Source organism: Callithrix jacchus, chromosome 16 (assembly GCF_049354715.1).
Source record: "Callithrix jacchus isolate 240 chromosome 16, calJac240_pri, whole genome shotgun sequence".
In the NCBI taxonomy this organism is placed as follows: Eukaryota; Metazoa; Chordata; class Mammalia; order Primates; family Cebidae; genus Callithrix; species Callithrix jacchus.
In genome coordinates this window covers 94,023,714-94,035,700 of record NC_133517.1, presented here as the reverse complement: position 1 = coordinate 94,035,700, position 11,987 = coordinate 94,023,714, and the positions used below count along the sequence as shown (strand labels likewise).

Genomic DNA, 11,987 nt, shown 5'->3' with positions numbered 1-11,987 from the left:
TTTTATCCAATTTGCCAGTCTGTGTCTTTTGATTGGTGCATTTAGTCCATTTACATTTAGGGTTAATATTGTTATGTGTGAATTTGATACTGCCATTTTGATGCTAGCTGGCTGTTTTGCCCATTAGTTGTTGTAGATTCTTCATTATGTTGATGCTCTTTAGCAATTAGTGTGATTTTGGAATGGCTGGTACTGGTTGTTCCTTTCTATGTGTAGTGCCTCTTTCAGGAGCTCTTGTAAAGCAGGCCTGGTGGTGACAAAATCTCTGAGTACTGGCGTGTTCACAAAGGATTTTATTTTTCCTTCACTTCTGAAGCTCAGTTTGGCTGGATATGAAATTCTGGGTTGAAAGTTCTTTTCTTTAAGGATGTTGAATATTGGCCCCCACTCTCTTCTGGCTTGCAGAGTTTCTGCCGAGAGATCTGCTGTGAGTCTGATGGGCTTCCTTTGTGGGTGACCCGACCTTTCTCTCTGGCTGCCCTTAGTATTTTCTCCTTTATTTCAACCTTGTTGAATCTGACGATTATGTGCCTTGGGGTTGCTCTTCTTGCGGAATATCTTTGTGGTGTTCTCTGTATTTCCTGTATTTGAGTGTTAGCCTGTCTTGCTAGGTGGGGGAAATTTTCCTGGATAATGTCCTGAAGAGTGTTTTCCAGCTGGGATTCATTCTCTTTGTCACATTCTGGTACGCCTATCAAATGTAGGTTAGGTCTCTTCACATAGTCCCACATTTCTTGGAGACTTTGTTCATTCCTTTTTGCACTTTTTTCTCTGATCTTGGTTTCTCATTTTATTTCATTGAGTTGATCTTCGACTTCTGATATTCTTTCTTCTGCTTGGTCAATTCGGCTATTGAAACTTGGGCATGCTTCGCGAAGTTCTCGTATTGTGTTTTTCATCTCCTTTAATTCATTCATATGCCTCTCTAAGTTATCCATTCTTGTTATCATTTCCTCGAATCTTTTTTCAAGGTTCTTAGTTTCTTTGCATTGATTTGAAACCTGTTCTTTTAGCTCACAAAAGTTTCTCATTATCCACCTTCTGAAGTCTGATTTTGTCATTTCGTCACAGTCATTCTCCATCCAGCTTTGTTCCCTTGCTGGTGAGGAGTTTTGGTCCTTTCTAGGAGGCGAGGTGTTCTGGTTTCGGGTGTTTTCCTCCTTTTTGCAATGGTTTCTTCCCATCTTTGTGGATTTATCCACCTGTCGTCTGTGTAGTTGCTGACTTTTTGATTGGGTCTCTGAGTGGACACCCAGATTGTTGATGATGAAGTATTTCTGTTACTTGGTTTTCCTTCTACCAGTCTAGCGCCTTCGCTGTACTACTGCAGAGGTCCACTCCAGGCCCTGCTTGTCTGGGGTGCACCTATTGCAGCTGCAGAACAGTAGGGATGCTACCAGTTTCTTTTTCTGCTATCTTTGTCCCAGAATGATGCCTGCCAAATGTCAGTCTTTTGGATATAGAGGGGTCAGTGAGCTGCTTGAGGAGACAGTCTGTACTTTATAGGAGCTCAAGTGCTGAGCTGTGAGCTCTGATGTTCATTTAGGGCTGTTAGGTTGCTGTGTTTAATTCTGCTGCAACACAACTCATAAAAAAGCCCTTTTTTTCTCAGCTGCTCTTTCTGAAGGGGTTGGGGCTTTATTTTTGAGTGTCCGCCGGGTTGTCCCGCCCAGCTAGGAGGCAGTCTTGTCCTGCCGAGACTCCGCCCTGCTGGTGTGAGTTTCGCCCTGTTTCTGCAGACTCTACCCTTCTGCTGCGGGCTCCGCCCTGCGGCGGAGTCTCTCTGTTGTACCGGGTTGCCTCGGCAACGGCAGGCTGAGTCAGCAATGGGCGTGTATTTCAGTAGGGGCTGATTGCCTCGGTAATGGCGGACGCCCCTCCCGCACGGAGCTGCGCTTTAAGGGAACCTCCTAGCAGCGAGCGTTTGGAATCCCGTTTTGTTTGTCGCACTGCGCTACCCCTAACGCTTTGTCCTGGGCTGGCTCACTGTTCAAGTCCCGTTCAGTCTCAAGTTCAGCCCTCTCAGGTCTCAGGTTGCCAGTTCAACAGGGCGCCCGGAACAGTGTGCTTTTGTGCGGAACTCTGTGGAGTGCCTCTGCGCTCCGGCGCGGGCCACAGCCGCACCGGCTGCTGGCTACACCAGTCAAGATCTCTGGCTGGCGTCCCGCGTTTGTTTTATATCTGGGAATTTCCCCGTTCTGTGGGCAACAAAGGTCCGTCTGGAAATGCGTCCCTGACTCACCTACTCTGCATATCCAGCGAGAGCCTCAGTCCTGGGTTGTTCTCACAGCGCCATCTTGAGTCCTCCCCTCAGGGCAGTCTTTGTAATAAATGGTGCTGGGAAAACTGCATAGCCATATGCAAAAGAATGAAGTTGGATTCTTACCTTACACAGTATATGAAAATTAACTCAAAATGGAACAAAGATCTAAACATAAGACCCACTCTTAGAAGAAAACGCAGGAGAAAATATGACATTGGATTTGGTAACAATTTATTGGCTATGATACCAAAGACAGGTAGCAACGGAAAAAACAAACAGTCGACCCCATGAAAACTAAAAATTTTTGTGCATCAAAAGACACTATCAGCAGGGTAAAAAGACAACTTATATAATGGGAGAAAATATCTGCAAATCATATATCTGATAAGGGATATGTTTGGGATATTTCCAGAATATATAAATTACTTTTTTTTTTTTTTTTTGAGACGGAGTTTCGCTCGTTACCCAGGCTGGAGTGCAATGGCACGATCTCGACTCACCGCAACCTCCGCCTCCTGGGCTCAGGCAATTCTCCTGCCTCAGCCTCCTGAGTAGCTGAGATTACAGGCACGTGCCACCATGCCCAGCTAATTTTTTGTATTTTTAGTAGAGGCGGGGTTTCACCATGTTGACCAGGATGGTCTCGATCTCTTGACCTCGTGATCCACCCACTTCAGCCTCCCAAAGTGCTGGGATTACAGGCTTGAGCCACCACGCCTGGCCATAAATTACTTTTTAAAACAAAAATATACTATTCTTGTGAGGTACAAGATAATTAAAATTTAGAAGTTTACTCTCTCTTTTTCTCTCTATGCATTTGTATATGTGTGTATGTGCACATACAGATAGACCAACTTATGATGGTTTGACATTTTTCAACTTTATGATGAGTTTATTAGGGTAGTAAATGCATTTTCTTTTTTCTTTTTCTTTTTTTTTTTTTTTTTTGAGACAGAGTTTCGCTCTTCTTACCCAGGCTGAAGTGCAATGGTGTGATCTCGGTTCACCTCAACCTCCGCCTTCTGGGTTCAGGCAATTCTCCTGCCTCAGCCTCCTGAGTAGCTGGGACTACAGGCATGTACCACCATGCCCAGCTAATTTTCTGTATTTTTAATAGAGACGGGGTTTCACCATGTTGACCAGAATGGTCTTGATCTCTTGACCTCATGATCCACCTGCCTAGGCCTCCAAAGTGCTGGGATTACAGGCATGAGCCACCACGCCCAGTCTTTTCTTTTTTTTGAGACAGAGTTTCGCTCTTGTTATCCAGGCTGGAGTGCGATGGCACAATCTCGGCTCACCGCAACCTCCTCCTCCTGGTTTCAAGCAGTTCTCCTGCCTCAGCCTCCTGAGTAGCTGGGACTACAGGCGCACACCACCATGCCCAGCTAATTTTTGTATTTTTAGTAGCGATGGGGTTTCACCACATTGACCAGGATGGTCTCGATCTCTTGATCTCATGATCCACCCGCCTCAGCCTCCCAAAGTGCTGGGATTATAGGCATGAGCCACTGCGCCTGGCTGTAAATACATTTTTGACTTATACTGTTTTCCATTTACAATGGGTTTATTAGGATGTAATTCCATTGTAAATTGAGCATCATTTATAGAATATGTATGTTGAGGAAGACATTTATAAGCTTCATGAGATTAGGGGCCACATCTGGCTTATGTAACATTTTTTCCCACAGTGCCTTGTAACAAGATTTTGACCCACAGTAAGTTTTCAATAATTTTAAAATTAAATGAATGACAGAGAAATAATAGTCTGTCTAATCCCTATATTACCACCAGCATTATTTTTCTAAGATTCAGATCTGATTGTGCTGTTCCTTGTTTAGAAATCTTGTGTGACCTCACAGTGCCTTCAGAATCTGGTGTGAACTCCTTAGATGGTAGGCAGACCTTCCTTCCATCTGTTCTCACCCTCAGCCCCCACATGGTACAGTGAAGGAGTGGCTTCAGTCTTTATGTACCTTGGCAAAACAGAGACAGTAGAGACTACCTCAAGGATTGTTGAAAGGATTAAATGAGGCCAGGTGTGGTGGCTCATGCCTGTAATCCCAGCTCTGTGGGAGGCAGAGGTGGGCAGATCACTTGAGCTCAGGAGTTTGAGACCAGCCTGGCCAAAACGGTGAAACCTGGAGTCTACTAAAAATACAAAAGTTACCCGGGTGTGGTGGCATGTGCTTGTAATCCCAGCTACTCAGGAGGCTGAGGCAGGAGAATATCTTGAACCCAGGAGATTGAAGTTAGAGGTTGCAGTGAGCCAAGATGGCATCACTGCACTCCAGCCTGGGTGAGCGAGTGAGACTTTGTCTCAAAAACAAAACAAAACAAAACTTCAGTGCACTATACGGTTCACCCTTTCGGAGTGTACGTGTAATTTCACTTCTCCAATTTTTGCTCATGCTTTCCCCGCTGCTTCGTGTGTGTCTTCCCCGTCTTCCACCTCTCTCTATAAAAATTAAACGAATGCTTCAAGACAAGTCTCAAATTGCACTTAGTAAAAGCTTTCTGACTCCTCCAGGAGTCCTTACCTCTTTTTTTATGCTTTCATGTAATTTTATGACTATTTCTAAGAAACTTGCATAGATTATCTTATATTATAGTGATTTGTGGACATAACTTGTGGACATATATATGTTTCTTAAGAGCCCAACACAGTATTAATTAAACTGAGTTGATTTTTTTTTTCAACATGGGTTTTCACCATGATGACCAGACTCGTCTTGAACTCCTGACCTCAGGTGATCCACCCACATCGGCCTCCCAAAATACTAGGATTACAGGTGTGAGCCACTGCGCCCGGCCACTGAGTTGATTTTGTTGACCAGGAAATTTGGATCTTAAATCTCATAACTGAAGCACATAATGAAATCATCCAAAGCACACTCTCTCTATAAATAATTCCTCTCTTTATGTGATAACACCCAGCGTGGCAATATAGCATCCTTGCCACCCACGGCTCTCTGGAAGATACAGCTGTACAAGATAACATGAGGTAATGTGACTTCTAGGGATGGGTGATGGTGGTGGTGTGGGGAAGCCTGTCACTGCTTGGACCATCAGCGAACATGCCTGACCCAGGTGGAGCAGATTATTTGCTAAAAAATGACTTGTATTGCCCAGGTTGTCTCAAGAGAAGCCAGGCTGGTTCATGAAGAAGTTGTTTAGTGTATATTGCCAATTGATTGTGAGTACTGGAGCTCAGTGGTCTTCCTGATCTAGATCCAGGAAGAGCAGCCATGTTGTGCCTCACACAGGATGAAGGAGCAGAGGAAGAGAGACAGAATGTGGGAGAGGCTGGAGTTGACTCAGAAGCAAAGACAAGGGGGACGCAGAGAGACAAACCACCCTGTCCCTGAGAATTCCCCAGTTTTCTGGCCAATTTGAATGAAACCCAGCAACTCTTTGTGTTCCATTCTTCAATATTGTGAGGTCTCTCTATATACTCAGTAAATGCTCCTTTTTACCTCAGTGGACTAATGCTTTTTAGTCACATGCATCCTGACTTCAACAAAACAAATTGCTTATCTGAATCAACTCTGGCCTGTACCATGCCCAGTCACTTGAATTAATATTTCATCTTTCTTTCTTTTTTTTTTTTATTTTTCGAGATGGAGTCTTGCTCTGTCACCAGACTGGGGTACAGTGGCATGATCTTGGCTCACTGCAATTTCTGCTTCCTGGGTTCAAGCGATTCCCCCACCTCAGCCTCCTAAGTAGCTGGGGCTATAGGCATGTACCACCACGCCCTGCTATTTTTTGCATTTTAGTAGAGACAGGGTTTCACCATGTTGGCCAGGATGGTTTCCATCTCCTGACCTTGTGATCCACCCATCTCAGCCTCCCAAAGTGCTGGGATTACAGGTATGAGCCACTGTGCCCAGCCCATCCTTGACTCTTCTTCCTTTTTTTTTTTTTTGTGACGGAGTTTTGCTCTTGTTGTCCAGGCTGGAGTGCAATGGCACAATCTCAGCTCACCACAACCCCTGCCTACCAGGTTCAAGCAATTCTCCTGCCTCAGCCTCCCAAGTAGCTGGGATTACAGGCATGAGCCACCACACCTGGCTAATTTTTTTTTTTTTTTTAGTAGAGATGGGGTTTCTCCAGGTTGGTCAGGCTGGTCTTAAACCACCTGTTTAAGTGACAAGTGAACCACCCACCTCCGCCTCCCAAAGTGCTGGGATTACAGGCGTGAACCACCGAGCCTGACCCATCCTTGACTCTTCTTATGCTAATTATGACTTTGGGCAAATTGTTGTTCACTCTGTGTATTTTCACACTGCTATAAAGATATCCCTTGAGACTGGGTACTTTATAAACAAAAGAAGTTTAATTGACTCACAGTTTCTGATGGTTGGAGAGGGCTCGGGAAACTTACAATCATTGTTGAAGGTAAAGGGGAAGCAGGACACATCTTACAGGGCAATAGGCAAAAGGGAGAGAAAGGGGGAAGTGCCAGACACTTGTCAAACACGCTGATCTTATGAGAACTCACTGTCAAGAGATGGCATGGGGAAACCACCTCCCACCAGAACCCTCCCTTGACATGTGGAGATTACAATTCAAGATGAGATTTGGGTGGGAACCCAGACTCAAACTGTTTTACTCTGTGTCTCAGCTTCTTTAGTAGGTAAATTGAAACAATTTCTTTTTTTTTTTGAGACAGAGTTTCGCTCTTGTTACCCAGGCTGGAGTGCAATGGCGCGATCTCGGATCACCGCAACCTCCGCCTCCTGGGCTCAGGCAATTCTCCTGCCTCAGCCTCCTGAGTAGCTGGGATTACAGGCACGCGCCACCATGCCCAGCTAATTTTTTGTATTTTTAATAGAGACGGGGTTTCACCATGTTGACCAGGATGGTCTCGATCTCTTGACCTTGTGATCCACCCGCCTCGGCCTCCCAAAGTGCTGGGATTACAGGCCTGAGCCACTGTGCCCGGCCGAAATAATTTCATATGATGCTTTTTCACTTTCCATACATTATCTCATGTGAATTTTTTAAAAGTTCTTGTGATACAGGCGAAGAACTTTTTTCCCACATTTTACAAACCGAGGAACTTTCCCAAGATCTCACAATTAAGTATTAGTGAAATGGGGAGAAGTGAGACTCAAACACCTGTCTCACTTCTGTCTACTCAGGTGGTCATCAACTCTATGTCATGGAATATAAAAAATTTTTTTCAATGGTAAGTCTTTGCAGATTGATTAAGATCCCCTTCTCGAGAGTTTTTGGTGAAAGACTTTGAAGTCATCAGACATACCAGTGACTCCACATTATTTGTATGAATCCTGTTTCAAAATATATTGATAATGTGACTGGACATGGTGGCTCATGCCTGTAATCCAACACTTTGGGAGGCCAAGGTGAGCAGATCACCTGAGGTCAGGAGTTTGAGACCAGCCTGGCCAACATGGTGAAACCCCATCTCTACCAAAAATACAAAAAATTGCTGTGCATGGTGGTGCATGCCTGTAATCCCAGCTACTCGGGAGGCTGTGGCAGGAGAATCACTTGAATCCGGGAGGCAAAGGTTGCAGTGAGCTGAGATTATGCCATTGTACTCCAGCCTGGGTGACAGAGTGAGACTCCATCTCAAAAAAATGTAGATAGTGTGCTCACTTCAGCAGCACGTATACTAAAAAATTGGAACGATACAGAGAAGATTAGCATGGCCCCTGAGCAAGGATGACACACAAATTCATTTTGAAAATTATTTTTAAAAAATAAGAAAAAAGTTATTAAAAAGTCAAAATTTTTTAAAAATGTAGATAGATACATAGATAATGAATTCCATGATAGGACCACTAGGGTGGAATCTGTCGTTATAATAAAGTACTCTATTTCTAAAAATATGTATAATACTTGCCTATGTCATGGGCTTCATGAAGAATTCCAGTTACTATCTGAAAGTTTAATTGTGTAAAGTTTAGGGCTCAAGATGTTATCCTCATGGGCAGTACCTGGTACTTCCCCACTGTAAAGTGTGATAGCTCAGGTCACAAGGAACTTTGAGTGCTAGGATAGCACCACATGGTCCAGTTCCCCAGAACTTCTTCCCAGTGTCTACATGGCCACTCACACAGCCTCAGCAGGTCTCGCCACTGGCAGCTCTCTTCCCCTCCTTCCTCCAGGCCAGGGCTCAGCCTGATTCTGCTCAGAGCCCGAGTGCAGCTCCCTGAGAGCCTTGGGGTGGCTGGTCTTTGCTGCTCCCCAGAACCAGCTTATACTCTTCCATGCAGAGCCCTGCTGAGTCACTATGCCTTCCTCCAGCTGCTGCCACCAGACCACATGGCTTCTTTCTCAATTCACCCTGAAAGAGAAGAGTACATTATGCAAACTAGGTGCAAGCACAAGAGCACAACTCCCCTCCTCACTCACACAGAGAAGCACACTGGGGGCTCCTTGTGTAATTTAGAGATTAACACATCATGTTGCAATTGTGCCTATGTGAAAAAGAAACAGAAGGAGAAATCAGGTTTGGAGCTGATTCACTGCTGCAAGGGCTCACCCTCAGTCTGATCTGTGTAGTAAGTCTGAGAGAAGCACCAAGGGTATGGCTGGAAAAGACCATTAACATTAAACTATCTTAGTATACTGATGATAGCTACCATTATAATGATATGCAATAATATTAGTAACACTGAAGTCTTAATATATGCCATACTGTGTGTTAATCTTTTATGTATGCTGTGTATATAATACATGTAAACCCTTTAACATAGTGCCTGACACAAAGTAAATGCTCAATAAATAACAGATAATCATAGCATTATTATCTCATTTGTCTTCGCAACCATTATGAATCATTTGCCAAACCTTTGCTCTTCAGTGAGTTATTCCTTCAGGAAGTGTTTATTGAGCATGTACTATGAACCCAGCACTATGTTAGGCCCTGGGGATACTTAGAAGAGTGAATGGCCTTTCAGACATGGGTTCTAATCTGGTTTAACCACTATTTTTTTTTCTGGGTAACTTTGAGCATGCTTGTTAAGCTTTCTGAGCCTCAGTTTATTAAACTGTTAAAGGAGTACAATAATTGCTATGTCAGGATTGTCGATAGGACTAGAAACACATGCAAAGGGCTTAGCCCAGCACGGTATTCATATAAGGAGAAGCTCCTCAGCCAGGCTTCTGGCTCATGTCTGCAATCCCAACCCTTTGGGAGGCTGAGGCAGGTGAATCAACTGAACTCAGGAATTCGAGACCAACCTGGCAACATGGCAAAACCCCATCTCCACAAAAAATACAAAAATTAGCCAGGTGTGGTGGTGCATGCCTATAGTCCCAGCTACTCAGGAGTGGGAGGATGAGGTGGGAGGATCTCTTGAGCCTGGGAGGTGGAGGTTGCAGTGAGCCAAGATCATGCCCACTCCAGCCTGGGCTACAGAAAGCCTCTGTCTCAAAAAAAACAACAACAATAAAAGCCTAATTTAATATGGAATTTGTACATACATTCTTGAAAAAGGATTCAAAGGGAGAACCTCTTCCCAGGGTCACAGAGTGATCAGTGGCAAAAGCTTGGACTTGGAGCATTAGCTTACCTGCCATCTTCCTACTGCATCAAAGCAGAAATTGTCACGTGATTGTCCAATGTGATTCAAAGTTTGAAGTCTGGATTTCTCTGAAAACTTTGGTGTATCTATATGCCGTACGTCTCTTGGACAGATGGAGAGCCGCTGTATACAGAAGGGAGATTTTTTTTAAATTGAGGAATCTAACTCAAGAATAAATTCAAGGCAGGGTATGGTGGCTCACGCCTGTAATCCAATCACTTTGGGAGGCTGAGGTGGAAGGATCACCTGAGGTCGGGAGTTCTAGATCAGCCTGGCAAACATGGTGAAACTCTGTCTCTACTAAAAATATAAAAATTAGCCAGGCATGGTGGCACATGCCTGTAGTTTCAGCTACTCAGGAGGCTGAGGCACAAGAATTGCTTTAACCTGGGAGGTGGAAGTTGCAGTGAGCTGAGATTGTGCCACTGCACTCTAGCCTGGGCGACAGAGCAAGACTGTCTTTAAAAAAAAAGAGAGAGAGAATAAATTCAGATCCTTTAGAAATCTTCATACACTTAGCATAACATGAAGTTAAATACAATAGAGCCCCCCTTAATTCCATGATACTTCTGATGAAAAAGTAAGAAATAAGAAGCCACAGAGCCAAACATTTTTTAAAATCTCCAGAAGAGAATTTTTCGTTTGTTGATTACCATCCACAGACAACATTTGTTTGAAACTTTGAACAGAATCAGTCTGTAAGGATGAAACCCTCATTCTTCCCCACCGGGGCCCAAACTTTCCGTATCTAGTCCTCTGAGAACCTTAAAGCCTTCAAATGATTTGCAGTCCCAATGAGGAAGCTAAAATCAAAACTGACCTGGGGAAAAAACGTTTACTTTCTGACCTCTTTGTACTCTTCAGAGAATTCTTGTATGCTTGTTTATTTTCTTAATGTGTCTTATGTTTTTCTCTTGTTTTGGTTTCATATATGAAATGTTCCATCTGTGTATTCATTTTCTACATTTATTCCTGGCAATTTTAAGTAAGAATGTCTCTGAAACTTTTTTTTAACTCCAACCCACAATAAGAAATATATTTTACATGTTAACCTAAATACACATGTATTTACGTATATATCTAAAGTAAGTTTCATGAAATAATACCCCTGCAATGAGGTATGCACTATGGTTTTTAAAAATTCTATTCCACTTTGGCCGGGCGCGGTGGCTCATGCCTGTAACCCTAGCACTTTGGGAGGCCGAGGTGGGTGGATGACCTGCGGTCAGGAGTTCAAGACCAGCCTGGCCATGATGGTGAAACCCCATCTTTTTATTAAAAAAAAAAAAAAATTCTATTCCACTTTATATACATAAAAGTTGGGACAGTGGTACAGCTGGAGCAGGGAAGGGATGAATAGGTAGAACACAGGGCACTTTTAGGGCAGTGATAGATGTATGACATTATACATTTATCAAACCCCACAGAACTGTACAACAAAAGTGAATCCTAATGTAAACTGTGGACTTCCTCTTTTTCTTCTTCTTATTATTTTTCCTTTTTTGAGACAGAGTCTTGCTTTTGTTACCCAGGCTGGAGTGCAATCTTGGCTCACTGCAACTTCTATCTCTCTGGTTTGAGTGATTCTCCTGCCTCAGCCTCCTGAATAGCTGGGATTACAGGCCCCCACCACCATGCCTGGCTAATTTTTATATTTTTTTTTGGTAGAGACGGGGTTTCACCATGTTGGCCAGGCTGGTCTCAAACTCCTGACCTCGTGATCCACCCGCCTCGGCCTTCCAAAATGCTGGGGTTATAGGCGTGAGCCACTGCACCCTGCCTATTATTATTTTTTAAGACAAGGTCTCCACTCTGTTACCCAGGCTGCAGTGCAGTGGCATGATCTTGGCTCACTACAACCTCCACCTCCTGTATTTAAGTGATTCTCATGCCTCAGTCTCCTGAGTAGCTGGGGTTACAGGTGCATGCTACCATGCCAGTCTAATTTTTGTATTTTTAGTAGAGACAGCGTTTTGCCATGTTACCCAGACTGATCTTGAACTCTTGATCTGCCCACCTCAGCCTCCCAAAGTGCTGGGATTATAGGTGTGAGCCACCCACAATGCCTAGCCAAACTGTGGACTTTGGTAGTGATAGTATATCAATATTTGTTCATTAATTGTACCAACTATACTTTCTGTGCAACTTTTGTGTTAACCTAA

The 11,987-nt window shown here is 43.8% G+C and overlaps 1 protein-coding gene and 1 non-coding gene across 6 annotated transcripts in view; both read left to right on the top strand.

Moving 5' to 3' along the window:
* Positions 1-1,926: 1,926 nt before the first annotated feature.
* Positions 1,927-11,987, top strand: part of LOC118148341 (uncharacterized) — a 111,353-nt gene continuing 101,292 nt past the window's right edge. For 4 of the 5 annotated variants that reach the window (XR_013528177.1, XR_013528176.1, XR_013528178.1 and 1 more), the window contains exon 1: positions 1,927-11,987. This exon is cut by the window's right edge and continues 18,691 nt beyond it. The gene's annotated coding sequence lies outside the window, so the exon portion shown is untranslated. The other variant, XR_013528175.1, reaches the window with a different exon arrangement.
* Positions 7,884-7,990, top strand: LOC118148656 (U6 spliceosomal RNA). Its single transcript, XR_004735576.1, has one exon. It is a non-coding gene; the product is annotated as a U6 spliceosomal RNA (small nuclear RNA).